The sequence below is a fragment of the Aricia agestis genome, chromosome 4, assembly GCF_905147365.1.
Source record: "Aricia agestis chromosome 4, ilAriAges1.1, whole genome shotgun sequence".
NCBI lineage: Eukaryota > Metazoa > Arthropoda > Insecta > Lepidoptera > Lycaenidae > Aricia > Aricia agestis.
In genome coordinates this window covers 19,613,270-19,625,761 of record NC_056409.1, presented here as the reverse complement: position 1 = coordinate 19,625,761, position 12,492 = coordinate 19,613,270, and the positions used below count along the sequence as shown (strand labels likewise).

General features: G+C 35.7%; 1 protein-coding gene across 1 annotated transcript in view; it reads right to left on the bottom strand.

Annotated features, from left to right (window-relative positions):
• Positions 1-12,492, bottom strand: part of LOC121726020 (metastasis-associated protein MTA3) — an 80,699-nt gene that overhangs the window by 67,227 nt on the left and 980 nt on the right. The window lies entirely within an intron of this gene.

The window sequence follows — 12,492 nt, the reverse complement described above, 5'->3', positions numbered from 1 at the left end:
TTTAAAGTTTCGCTCTGACGTCATCATCGGCTGCCAATAATTATTGATCTCTGTAGTGTTTTAAATTTCCTTTCAATCTTATTTATAATGGCTGGTTCGTCAAATGCAAGTTCTCATTATGTGAAAGCTGATACGAGAAGCTTACCAAAAGTTCGAAACGTAATGTTGGTCGAATTTATTGCTAATTTAACGCCATTAAAGCTCAAACTAAGGTTAAACATATTTGTTCAAAAATATAAGAAACTAGCGGCCCGCCCCGGCTTCGCACGGGTGGACATTGATTTTTAAATACATTTTTTTCAATCTTTATTTCTTAGTCAATCTTTATGTTAAGCAGAACATAAAAATGGTTTACACTATTTAGCCTGTAACTACTATATTATAATTATTATACACATTTTTATTGTATTTTTTTTATATTTTAAGTGTTATGTTTGATTATTTTATCCTTACCTACAGAAGATACTATTATTTATACTATTTTGCAATTTCTAAATGTATTTTTTTTGTTTAAAGTATTTTATGTTTTTTTTTTTTGTAGTTTGGCCTGGTTTGTACCGGCGCAACGTTACTATTGCATATTTTAACCGACTTCCAAAAAGGAGGAGGTTATTTGTTCGGCTGTGGATATTTTTTTTTTAGATTAAAAAGTAGGATAATAATTGTAATAGTCAGACATACGATATCGCGGACTTTTACGTTGATATTAATGTCCTCTATAACTTATAAGACTCTAGTACATCACTTTGAGTCTATAATTTATAAAGCTTACAATATATGGAATATTTTGGTAGTTTTTTTACACAATTAACATTAATGTTAATACGGTTCCCTTTTTTCTCTCATTAAATAATTAAAGGCTATAGCCTATGTTCAGCAGAAATAGTGTAGATTTAAAAATATGCATTAATTATACTTCCATCGGCATCGTGGGTATCCCAGACATCGTGGGTATCGCAGACACAATAGATCTTCAATAATTGTTATGCTGGCAGCCGGCTGCCGCTATTGGAGATTTATAGTTGTAGAAATTAATTATAATAGCAATCAAAAATAATAGTCATTCAAAACGTAATGAATTAATGAAGCACTATAATATTATCCCATCAATGAAGCGGCACCCGGCTGTCGCATAACTATTATAAATCTATTGTGTCTGCGATTCCCATGATCGAGGTAATAATAATTAATATTTACGTGGACTCCCGCTCACCCGCGCGGCGCGCCTTGACGACGCCCAATTCGCAACGTGCAGCAGAAATCGTAATATTTTAATTTCGCCATAACATTAAAACCAAACGTCCAATTTTAATCATTTAAAGACCAAATATTATCTACATTTACTGTACTTAGTAATGAAATATTTTATTTTGATAAGAATTAATGCCATGAGTAAAATAAAGGCATTTAAATGTAGTCCAAACACATTTCAATATTTTTTAATAAAAAAATGGTTATTGTGCCTCACTCAACATAGATAGGTATAGTGTGTCGCGGACTTTTTTGTGGATATTTAAAAGATCTACAATTACTTAGAACATTTTATGGTTCTATCTTTTATAGTTTAGGCAGCGTACGCGAAAAAAGTAGCATTTCTGGTTGATTATTTACACCTTGCAGCCGAAAATCCCAAATATCTTACGGAACCCTATTTTTTCCAAAATAAAATTTAGCCTATGTTCAGCAGAATTAATGGTAAAAGAATCTTTCAAATCGGTCCAGTAGTTTCGGAGCCTATTCAAGACAAACAAACAATCAAATCTTTCCTCTTTATAATAGTAGTGTAGACTAATGGGTATTTTTTTCGTTTATAAACAGAAAAACGACCACTGACCTTATTCCTCGAAATGTTTTTGTAATGAGCAAAATTAAAAAAAATTGACAATCCCCTGGCTTGCTACAAACCACTTCTAAATTGTTTACAAGTTACAACTTGTTTCACCACTTCCTGATAAGTGCCAGATTGGCTATTCACAACTTATCTGACAGACAGAGTATAGCGTATCTGTCAGATAATTTGTGGATAGTCTATCCGGCACTTACGTGGGAGAGCCATGCTTCGGCACGAATGGGCCGGCTCGACCGGAGAAATACCACGTTCTCACAGAAAACCGGCGTGAAACAGCGCTTGCCCTGTGTTTCGCCGAGTGAGTGAGTTAACCGGAGGCCCAATCCCCTATCCTATTACCTTCCCTACCCTCCCCTATTCCCTTCCCTTAACATCCCTACCCTCCCCTATTACCCTATTCCCTCTTAAAAGGCCGGCAACGCACCTGCAGCTCTTCTGATGGTGCGAGTGTCCATGGGCGACAGAAGTTGCTTTCCGTCGGGTGACCCGTTTGCTCGTTTGCCCCCTTATTTCATTAAAAAAAACGTATCAGGATTCAGAAAGTGGTGAAACAACCCTAAATATAATTATTATTAATTTGAAAGAACGTATCCGCTAGTTCTGTCTACTCTGCCGCTAGTTTATCGGGTTATTTAACAAAGTTATAAATTTACTTTGTCGTTGCTTGTCCGTGATAGGCTTCTAATATTCATCTTCAGGAGCTCAAGAACTAGCAGCATGCTACACCCTTCACGGTTCACCACTACCATTAATATTAGTGTGTGTGCAAATCACTTCACCGCAAGGGTGACCGATGTATACTGACCACTAATAGACGAGTTTACATTGACAAGTGCAGTGTGATGTGTGTATAATTTTAAAGTTTAAATGTATGATCTTCCAAATCATTAGGAATCTTGTTTTTGTATATTGACAAGTAGGGAATGCAAATCTCGCGAGATTGGGGCTCAAGCGAGATCCCGCGAGTTTATGAATAACAATACTGCTAGATCTCGCCAATTTCGAGATGGACCTACTAAGTTGAAAATCACATTGCACAGTTGCTTAGGAGTTAGCCAACTCCTCGGCAACTCCATCCTTGTCAGTCCGTGCTTCGAATAAGACGTTTTTATGCTCAAGTGCAATCTCGTCAAACTCGCGAGATCTCGCCTTTTTTTTCGCCCGATATCAATCTCGCTAAAAAAGGCCGAAATCGCGCGAGAACGAGGTTGCATTCCCTAATCCCTAGACAATATTTACAGCTTTCCATGCGTACAAAAATAAATCTCACGGAAACCAAACTTCATTAAAATCGGCATAGTTGACTTTTCTAGTACTATAAAAAGACAAGCAGACCTTGTATGTTAATTCTCTATGTAAATATAATATCATTATAATAATTATTATTATATTCATTAAACTAGTCGACGCCCGCAACTTTGTTGCACAGCAATTCGTTTATCGCGCGGGATCCTTGAACTTTTCTAGAACATCTATACATATAAATAAAATTGGAGTGTCTGTTTGTAATATTAAAATAACCGTTTTTTACTACATGCATATGAATATTTAGACGGTACTTACACCAAAATAACAATTTTTAGAATTTTTGTCCGTCTGTATGTCTGTCTGTTTGTTCCGGCTAATCTCCGAAATGGCTGGACTGATTTTGACGAGATTTTTTTATTGGCAGATAGCTGATGTAATAAGGAGTAACTTAGGCTACTTTTTAACCAACTTCCAAAAAGGAGGAGGACATATTTTTACTTTTTTATTTTTTACCTATGTATTTTACATTTTGTTGACGCGGATGAAGTCGCGGGCAATAGCTAGTAAATACTAAATACCAAATTATATCAAAATCGATTCAACGGTTTTAAGCGTGAAGAGGTAACAGACAGACAGATTACACTTTCGCATCTATAATATTAGTATATAGAATATAATAGACGTATATGTACATGTGGGGATAGAGGTGATATGGAACTAAAATAGAGCTGCCATTTGGAAAGCGGCTTATTGGATATTGGTAAGAGTAACACGGACGTATCTAGGGTCAACGACCGCACTTGTGTCACACGACAGTGACGTAGTCCTCACATAATATATAACATTGTATGTAACTCACGAGACCGAACAAAGAAAACCCAAAAATGAACAACATATTTTACACAGTAAGAAAAGTTTCGTTCAATCCCCGTTTTTGGGGTTTTTGAATAGAGGTTTATGTATCCAAGTGTGCCGTTGATTGGTTGATACTTGATGTGTGATATCCATAGACCATATTATTATACAGGGACCATAATATTTATTATTTAATATTAAAACTGCGAAAGTGTGTCTGTCTGTTACACCTCACGCTTAAACCGATCTTACTGATCATTCATCATGGAGATACTTAGAGTGCCGGGAAAGGACATAGGCAGTACGATACTTTGTATCTCAAAATAATCGGCCAAGTGCGAGAGGGACTCGCGCAAGAAGGGTTCCGTACCACTACAGAGCAACAGTAGGAAAAAATGTGTTTTGTTTGTATGGGAGTCACCTTAATTATTAATTAAATTTTTATTTTTTTTAATTTTATTACAAATTATTAAAGTACAAATAAAACTGAGTATTTTGTGAACATTTCAGGTTCCTGTAGTCATCGTTGATGCCGAGCAAAAAATGTAAAAATAAATCACGTTTGTTGTATGGAAGCCCCCTTAAATATTCAATTTACTAGCTGTCCCGGTGAACTTCGTGTCACTTTGAAACATTCCCTGGACTTCTACGAACATTTTAAGACTAAAATCAGCCCAATCCGTTCAGCCGTTTTCGAGTTTTAGCGCGACTAACACATTTGAAAATCCATTTTTATATATACATATAGATTATGTTTTTAGTATTTGTTGTTATAGCGGCAACAGAAATACGTAATCTGTGAACAATTTCAACTCTCTAGCTATTACCATTCTTGAGTTACAGCCTGGAAACAGACAGACAGACGGACAGACATCAAAGTCTCAGTAATGGGGTCCCGTTTTTAACCTTTGGGTAAGGAACCCTAAAAATGGACGGTTTCCACGCAATCAACTAACTTTGGGGCAAGTCGCAACGGAGTTGCGGACATCTGCCTTTGACATAATATATTTAAGCCAATAAAAAGAGCGCGTTAAAAAATCTGAGAAATCGGTAGGAAATCAGTCATCATCATCTATGCTCTAAAATGCCTTTCCAGACATGTTTGCAGCTTATACAATTTCTGTAGGTGTGTGAAAAATGGCGTACACACATAGTACGAAGTTTTGTACAATTCTGCTCTTCAAAACATTTATGTCATAAAACCTATTTTGTTTAGTTTTTACACATAACACAAGAACAAGAAGTTTGAGAAGTTAGAAAAAAATAAATATATCTACCGAACTACCTTCAAGATAATAATACAGTATGAACATAGTACAATAAATAATAATATTATGTTGTAGTGTTAATGAAGATGAACTGAAATGGTAATGAACACTGAGGTCGTTGACTCAGAGTAGGTACATCAAGGAACACAGTAAATATGGAATACAGTATTATATGTATATGTAACACAAATTATTACACTATGATCTTTGATTCGCGTATGTGCTTCGTCGTTACTTGTTAGTATTCAAATAACATGTCAATATCAACAGAAGGCAACAAGGTCAACCGAAAAATAATTTCAAAACATAAGATTATTTTTTTTAATTAGGCTTTGAATCTATATCATTCTATAGTTATGGCCCAATAGCCATACAGTTTAAACCTGTGGTTTAAAGTTTAAACTGTATCGTAAATCGGGTTCTTATGGTATCGTTCTGATGAGGGCTTGCGTCCTTCAACACAGCAAGCATTACGTGGGAGAGCCATGCTTCGGCACGAATGGGTCGGCTCGACCGGAGAAATACCACGGGCTCACAGAAAACCGGCGTAAAACAGCGCTTGCGCTGTGTTTCGTCGAGTGAGTGAGCTTACCGGAGGCCCTATCCCCTACAATTTTTCCCTTCCCTACCCTCCCCTATTTTCTTGCCTACCCTCGCCTATTCCCTTCCCTACCCTCCTCTATTACCCTATTCTCTCTTAAAAGGCCGGCAACGCACCTGCAGCTCTTCTGATGCTGCGAGTGTCCATGGGCGACGGAAGTTGCTTTCCATCAGGTGACCCGCTTGCTCGTTTACCCCTTATAATTTATTACATTTAAAAAAAAGCGATCGCGACCGACAAAAATAAAAAAAATGCCACTATGACATAGTCATAGGTTTCATTTTCTACCGACTTTGGTGTAGCGAGTAGCGACCCATGTCGCCGCGCGCCGCTGCTTTGTAGTGACGTAGAGCAAAATGAGACCAAATAGCATGACATAAAGTGGCATTTTATTTGAATTTTTGTCTGGCTACCACTAGAATAGACAAGCAGAAGATTGACAAAAGAAATCTTTCTATTACAATAAAAATGAATTTAAATTTTGTTAGTCTCGTTTCAACTCGATAACGGCTGAACCGATTTGGCTGATTTTAGTCATTCGTAGAAGTCTAGGGAAGGTTTATAGAGGGAAGTGATACAAAGTTCACGTGGGTCATTTAGTATGTTCATATTTTCTTTCGCATTTATACTGTCCAGAAACGTTCGTAGCCTCCCTAAGCCTATAGGACCTCCTGGACGCGCTACATTTTCGTATCTGCAATAGCAGTCGCGGACGACGCCAGTCCGGCCAGTGCCATGCGTTGGAAAATTGTTAGTAAAATAATAATTCACGGCGACTGGTCGGTCGAGTTTAGTCTGACAGGACCAGTTTATTGTTCAGAAACGTAGTTAGGTATGCAACTTTCACCGGTGGACGCTCGTAATTGCTAGCTTATGGTGACATTACAAGTTACAACTCATGTTCACGTACGCGGTTATTTTAAAAAGGTCGGCAAAGCGTCGCAGAGCCTACGTTGTCTGATGTCTCCAAAACGTATTTCAGAGGGTTCCCAAAGTTTTAGGTGGTGGAACCCCAAATAAATGCCTTTCGTTTAGTAGTTGTCGTTTTGCAGGCGGGAGGGATCGTTATTTCCGATTGAGGTCCTTTTAGCTGACTACCAATAATAAATAAGCGATGAGGACTTTCTTACATTAATTTAAAATAGTTTTCAATCAAAATGAATAATTAAATAACCTGCACAGATAGAACTCCTTTGCTCTAGTCTCTACATCGAGTAAGTTAAAGCCTCATTTGACTTCTTGATTATAAGTCATCTATTTTCTGTCTGCAGGAATACCTATCTCAAAAGAAGACCTACAAGAAAGAAAATTAAAATGTAAGTGGTAACTAATAAACTTCATCTATTGATCATATTATAAAACTGAGTATAAAACAAAGTCGTTTTTTTCCCTCGTGTCCCTTTAATCTAAAAAAAATACGCAACGGATTTTGATGATTCTTTCAGTATTAGATAGCTTATTTATCGAGGAAGGCTATAGGCTATATTTTTTCACGCTTAGACTAATAGGAGCAAAGAAATAGAAGAAAATGCGGAAAAACGGGGAAAATTATTTGAAAGGGCTAACTTGAACGCGCTAATCTCAGGAACTACTGGCCCGATTTGAAAAATTCTTTCAGTGTTAGATGGCGCATTTATTGAGGGAGGCTATAGGATATATTTTATCACGCTAAGAATAATAGGAGGATGTAGTAAAAACGGGGGAAATTATTTGAAAGGGCTTATCTCGCGAACTACTGGAGCAGTTTTTATGTTAATTGGCACAGATAAGAAGTAGACCACGTGAAGGATCATAGGCTATCGATTTTAACCATTTTTTCAGCACTGGCTATATATATTTTATACCCGTGCGACGACGCGGCAGGTCGCTAGTTATAAGTAAGCTCACAATGCGATCCATGGCTTCGTGGAAATCTCTATAGTAGATGGTTGGTTTCCGTAGTAGATGGTTAGGAACTTAAGACTTGAGGCCCTAATGTTAACTTTAAGCCAGATATGCACAAGCTTTACAGACCAAGACGGTAACGAATCTGTATTAATTTAAAATATTATTTAGCTGTTAGTAGAATCTACTGTAGAGATCGTAAATGACATGTCTGACTAGCGTCCCCCACGTCGGCCGATAACGAAATAACGGATGCAATAAACTTTAATTAATTCTCGATAACTATACAAAATATTTAGGCAACATATAAGTTGCCCCTGTTTATTTTTAAGTGGATTTTTTTGAAGTTTTTAATTTGTATGACGCGAACGCGAACGTGGGACTCTCTTCCGCCCCGCAAGACTTCGTCAGAGATGCGGTAGTGGTACATAATCCTACTAATATTATAAAGGCGAAAATTTGTTTGGATACAGTATGGATGTTTGTTACTCTTACACGCAAAAACTACTGAACGTATTTTAATGAAACTTTACAATAATATAGCTTATGCATCAGAATAACACATAGGCTAAAATTTTAACCGACTTTCAAAATGGGGGAGGTGTTATGTTCGTTTTCTTATATTCAACAATTACTCCGCCGTTTGTTAACTGATTTTCAAAAAATTTCTTTTGGTATATAGGGTATCATCCCAATTTGGTATTATATTCACAAAAGTGGTGATCTGATGAGGGATCCATAAGTAATCGAGGGAACTCCTCAAAATTTATAGGGAAACATGTGGTGATTCTAAGCAAGCTACCGACAATTAGTAAGATTTTGCACCGAGGTATACCTGGTATACCGTGGTTCGGAAGGTGCTGAGAGAACTCCTGATTCTTTATAGATGTAACAAGTTTGGGAGTTTCGGCGTTGTTTTAAGAACGGAAAGCATATTATGCTACTATGCAAATTACATTCATCATCATCATCATCACTACCATATTATACTATGCATCGTCCCTATATTTACGATTATGAGCCTATTATGACCCTGTTATTGGTATTTTTCATAGTCTTTTAGATCGAGACTCGAGTTTGTCAAGCGATAATTAAAAAAAATCTATACTTAATATTATAAACCTGAAGAGTATGTTTGCTTGAACGCGCTAATATCAGGAACTACAGGTCCGATTTAAAAACTTATTTCAGTGTTAGATAGCTCATTTGTCGAGTGGCTATAGGTTTAATATATATTATCACGCTAAAACTAATACGACCGAAGAAACTCAGGAAAATGTGGGAAAAAACGGGGGAAATATTAGAAAGGGTTTATCTCACGAGCTACTGGAGAAATTTTTATGGCAATATTTGGCACAGATATAAAGTAGATCACGTGAAGGGAGTATAGCTATTTTTATGGGAAAATGTACGGTTTCCGTAAAATTCCTAATTATCGCGAGCGAAGCCGCGCCGGACCTCTAGTAAATAATAATATAATAGTGATTAATACCCAGAGGTTTACATAGAAAATTTAAATGGTTATTGGTTACATTTGGGGAGATCGCAGACGACAGACTTTTTGTGCGACCGAGACTCGATCTCACATAAAGCATAATTATTGTAAACGCGTATTTTATTCTATTTACGTTGTCAAATTAGATTTAAACACGATATAATTACGGTGACCCGTGACACTGAGGTCTTGTGTCCCTTTCAAAAATGGCCCAAGTGTTAGCAGCTGCTAGATCCGTAACGTCACGGTTAGGGGGCGGGGGTTCAATACGTCAATTACTATTGACCGTTACCTGCCCGTAGACAATGCGTGTACGGTCGCGGACATATCTGGTGTAACTGATCTCGACCTTATCGCTATGGATATAAAGTTCAAATAGTGCATCTATGATCTATTTCGATGTACACACATCTCGTACTGTGTAGCTCAACATCTATGTATAATAATTTACATCAGGAATATTGATTTCCTAAATTTTAGCTTGAATTAAAAAATGACAGTCTATACCGTATTTTTAATCACATATTGGTAAGATTATCATCACTTTTTGTCCCTATGAAACATAGTTGCTGGTCGTTCTTACATAGGGGATATGTACTTATAGAAAAACTTTCAGCCTTTACAAAATGACGAAAGTCTGTCTGTCGACTCTTGCTCTTGGGCGACTCGCGAGTCGCGAGCAAAGCAACGCGAACGAAAGCTCAAAGTGTACAATATCTTTCGTCAAAATGGATTTACCTTGATAGGTTGGTTGGGATGGGTGGGTTTTCCCAATGTACGACAAAGATGAATTTAACACATATATAATAAATAAATGAGATTAATTAGGCATCTAAATAGGACGTCAATCGCATCATCTGGATATTTTTTTTATAATTAATTAAACATATTTTAAATTATTTTAAATTAGTAAAGTGATAACTACAAATCGGATTATATGCAATTGCATACTTTTTAGGCGATAGTGCATATTTTGGCAATTTTTCGTTGATAGTGCATATTTCGGTAGTTTTATGCCCTCGTGGTCTTCAAACTAGCTACCATGACACACACCAAGGCCACAAAACAGAGGTAAGATAGATCAAAACACTTCAAATAATATGTAGCTCCATCCCCATTTAAAGAATGCAATACACCCAATAGGTAAGTACAATATCTTTCCAGAAACGAAATTTTTCTTTGTAGTTTATTGGTTCAAGTTTCAACATTAGTAAAAATTTTGAATAAAGTAGTTAACAATTTAATGGAAAATGTTGGTAGAAAATTATTATTGGTGCTGTATAAGAAATGAATAATCCTAGATTTGAGGAAATTATAAAAATTGGCGCTTTTATTAACGGGACTACAGGAAAACTCTTCAAAAAATAATAATATTTTAATATGAAGTGACTTTTGATTGTGCATAATTTGTGCATATTTCAGCCACTTTTTCGTGCATACTTGCATGCATATTTCGGCACTTTGATCGTGCATATAATCCGATGTCTAGTGATAACTAATAACGAATACATTACTCGTAGTACAAATTAACACTACACCTGTGAACCCTTTTAAGTATAATTTCAAATTTGATATCTTATTTTTATCTAAGTCATAAAAACATACAACTAGCATTTCAAACATTAATTTCGCAAGCAGTCTCAACTCTCAATGCTATGTAGTATTATGGCAAGAATACTAAAATGTTTTGCATAGAACAAAGTATTGTGACAGTTTTGTACAATTGAGGAGAGCTGACGAACAAAACCTGATTAGTCCGCGAGAAAAAAATTAACACGGTGGTTAAAAAACTAGTATCAACTACTACTACTGAACTATTCCCGTTTTGCTTGAAAATGGTGTTTTTAAAGCCTTTTTAACTGGTTTTGATTGAAATAATTAACAGGAAAGACGCAGATGGGTCAAGAGAATACGATTCGAAAAAAAAAACTCTGGTGGACTTGTCCAATTTCCTTTGCCAGCTCCTCAAATATAAGCTCCAGATCATCATACTACTGAGATTCATTTTGATCTAATGCTAACAGAGAGGCAATAGTACTAAGATGCCACCATTAAAAGATATAGAGATATATTCAATTTAATCTCCACAGCCCATACATAATATAGTAAAATAAATATAAGTAGCAGTTTCAATAGAAATAAAATTATTCAGCAGAGATTCAAATTTCCAAACTCTAAACATTTTGTTTGTCTTTACCAATTCAATCATAGTTCAGTATGTTTGTTCTATTGTGTCCAAATGTACTTTAGTGTATTAATTGAGATTTTGTCTTGTAATGATAATATTGATAAGATCTATTAAACAGCTGGCGTTGAAGGTCAAATTGTCTGTACTACGAACCTATCTTGTTTCCTAGAGATAACAATGTATTGTGATATTATGATGTAACAAGTAGATTACTTTTAGGTAATTTTCTATTGGTATCAATTAAAAATGTGAGAATTAATGTTTTGAGTATAGTGTAAGAAGAAAAGTTGTCGCAAATTACGCAGATTCTGGGCCAGGGGGGGGCAAATCAGATTTTTTTATAAGCTAGGTGTTTATAAGGAATAAAAAATTAATAATTTTTAGTTGTAAAAATATTGTATTGCAAACAAATGGCAAAAATATGTTTTATTATTTAAAATTTTTATAGATGAAAGTACTAGATAATATACTTAGTAGGGACGTCAACTAGATTCAGGAGGGGGGGGGGGGGGGGGGGGGGCCTCGGTACGCCCATGATCACAGATAATATTACATTGATAATATTATATTTAAACAATAATTTTTCTCTAGCCTACAGTTCTACTTTAAATGTTAATTTCATGCAAAGAATCGTTACAATGCAAGACTTATGTTAACTATTATGTCTAATTATGTACTATAGTCAGGACAATTTAAGGAGGCACCAGCGGTCATTGACCTTTCAAATCTAGGAGCTATATGAAAAATACTCGCACTGCATTCTATTAACTTAAGAATTTAAATTGAATTCTAGTAAACAGACTATTATAGTTTCATTGGAAAACGTCTTGGTAACTCTTATACTTATAGTGACTCGTATGATAATCTCCAACTATTTATTAGTTTGACAGGGAGTCAATGACCGCTACAGACAGAATTCCATGATTTGAGAATAGTACTGTTACAACAGAACTTTGGGGCGCATTTAGATAATTAACAAGTCTGCAATTAATTTATGCATATAATTAAAAATATATTTTTTTAAATAAAAATGTTTAAATTAGAGTCAAACAACAAACAACCTCAAAGGTTAGAGCGAGTGGTTTAGGTACAATAAAATGGAGT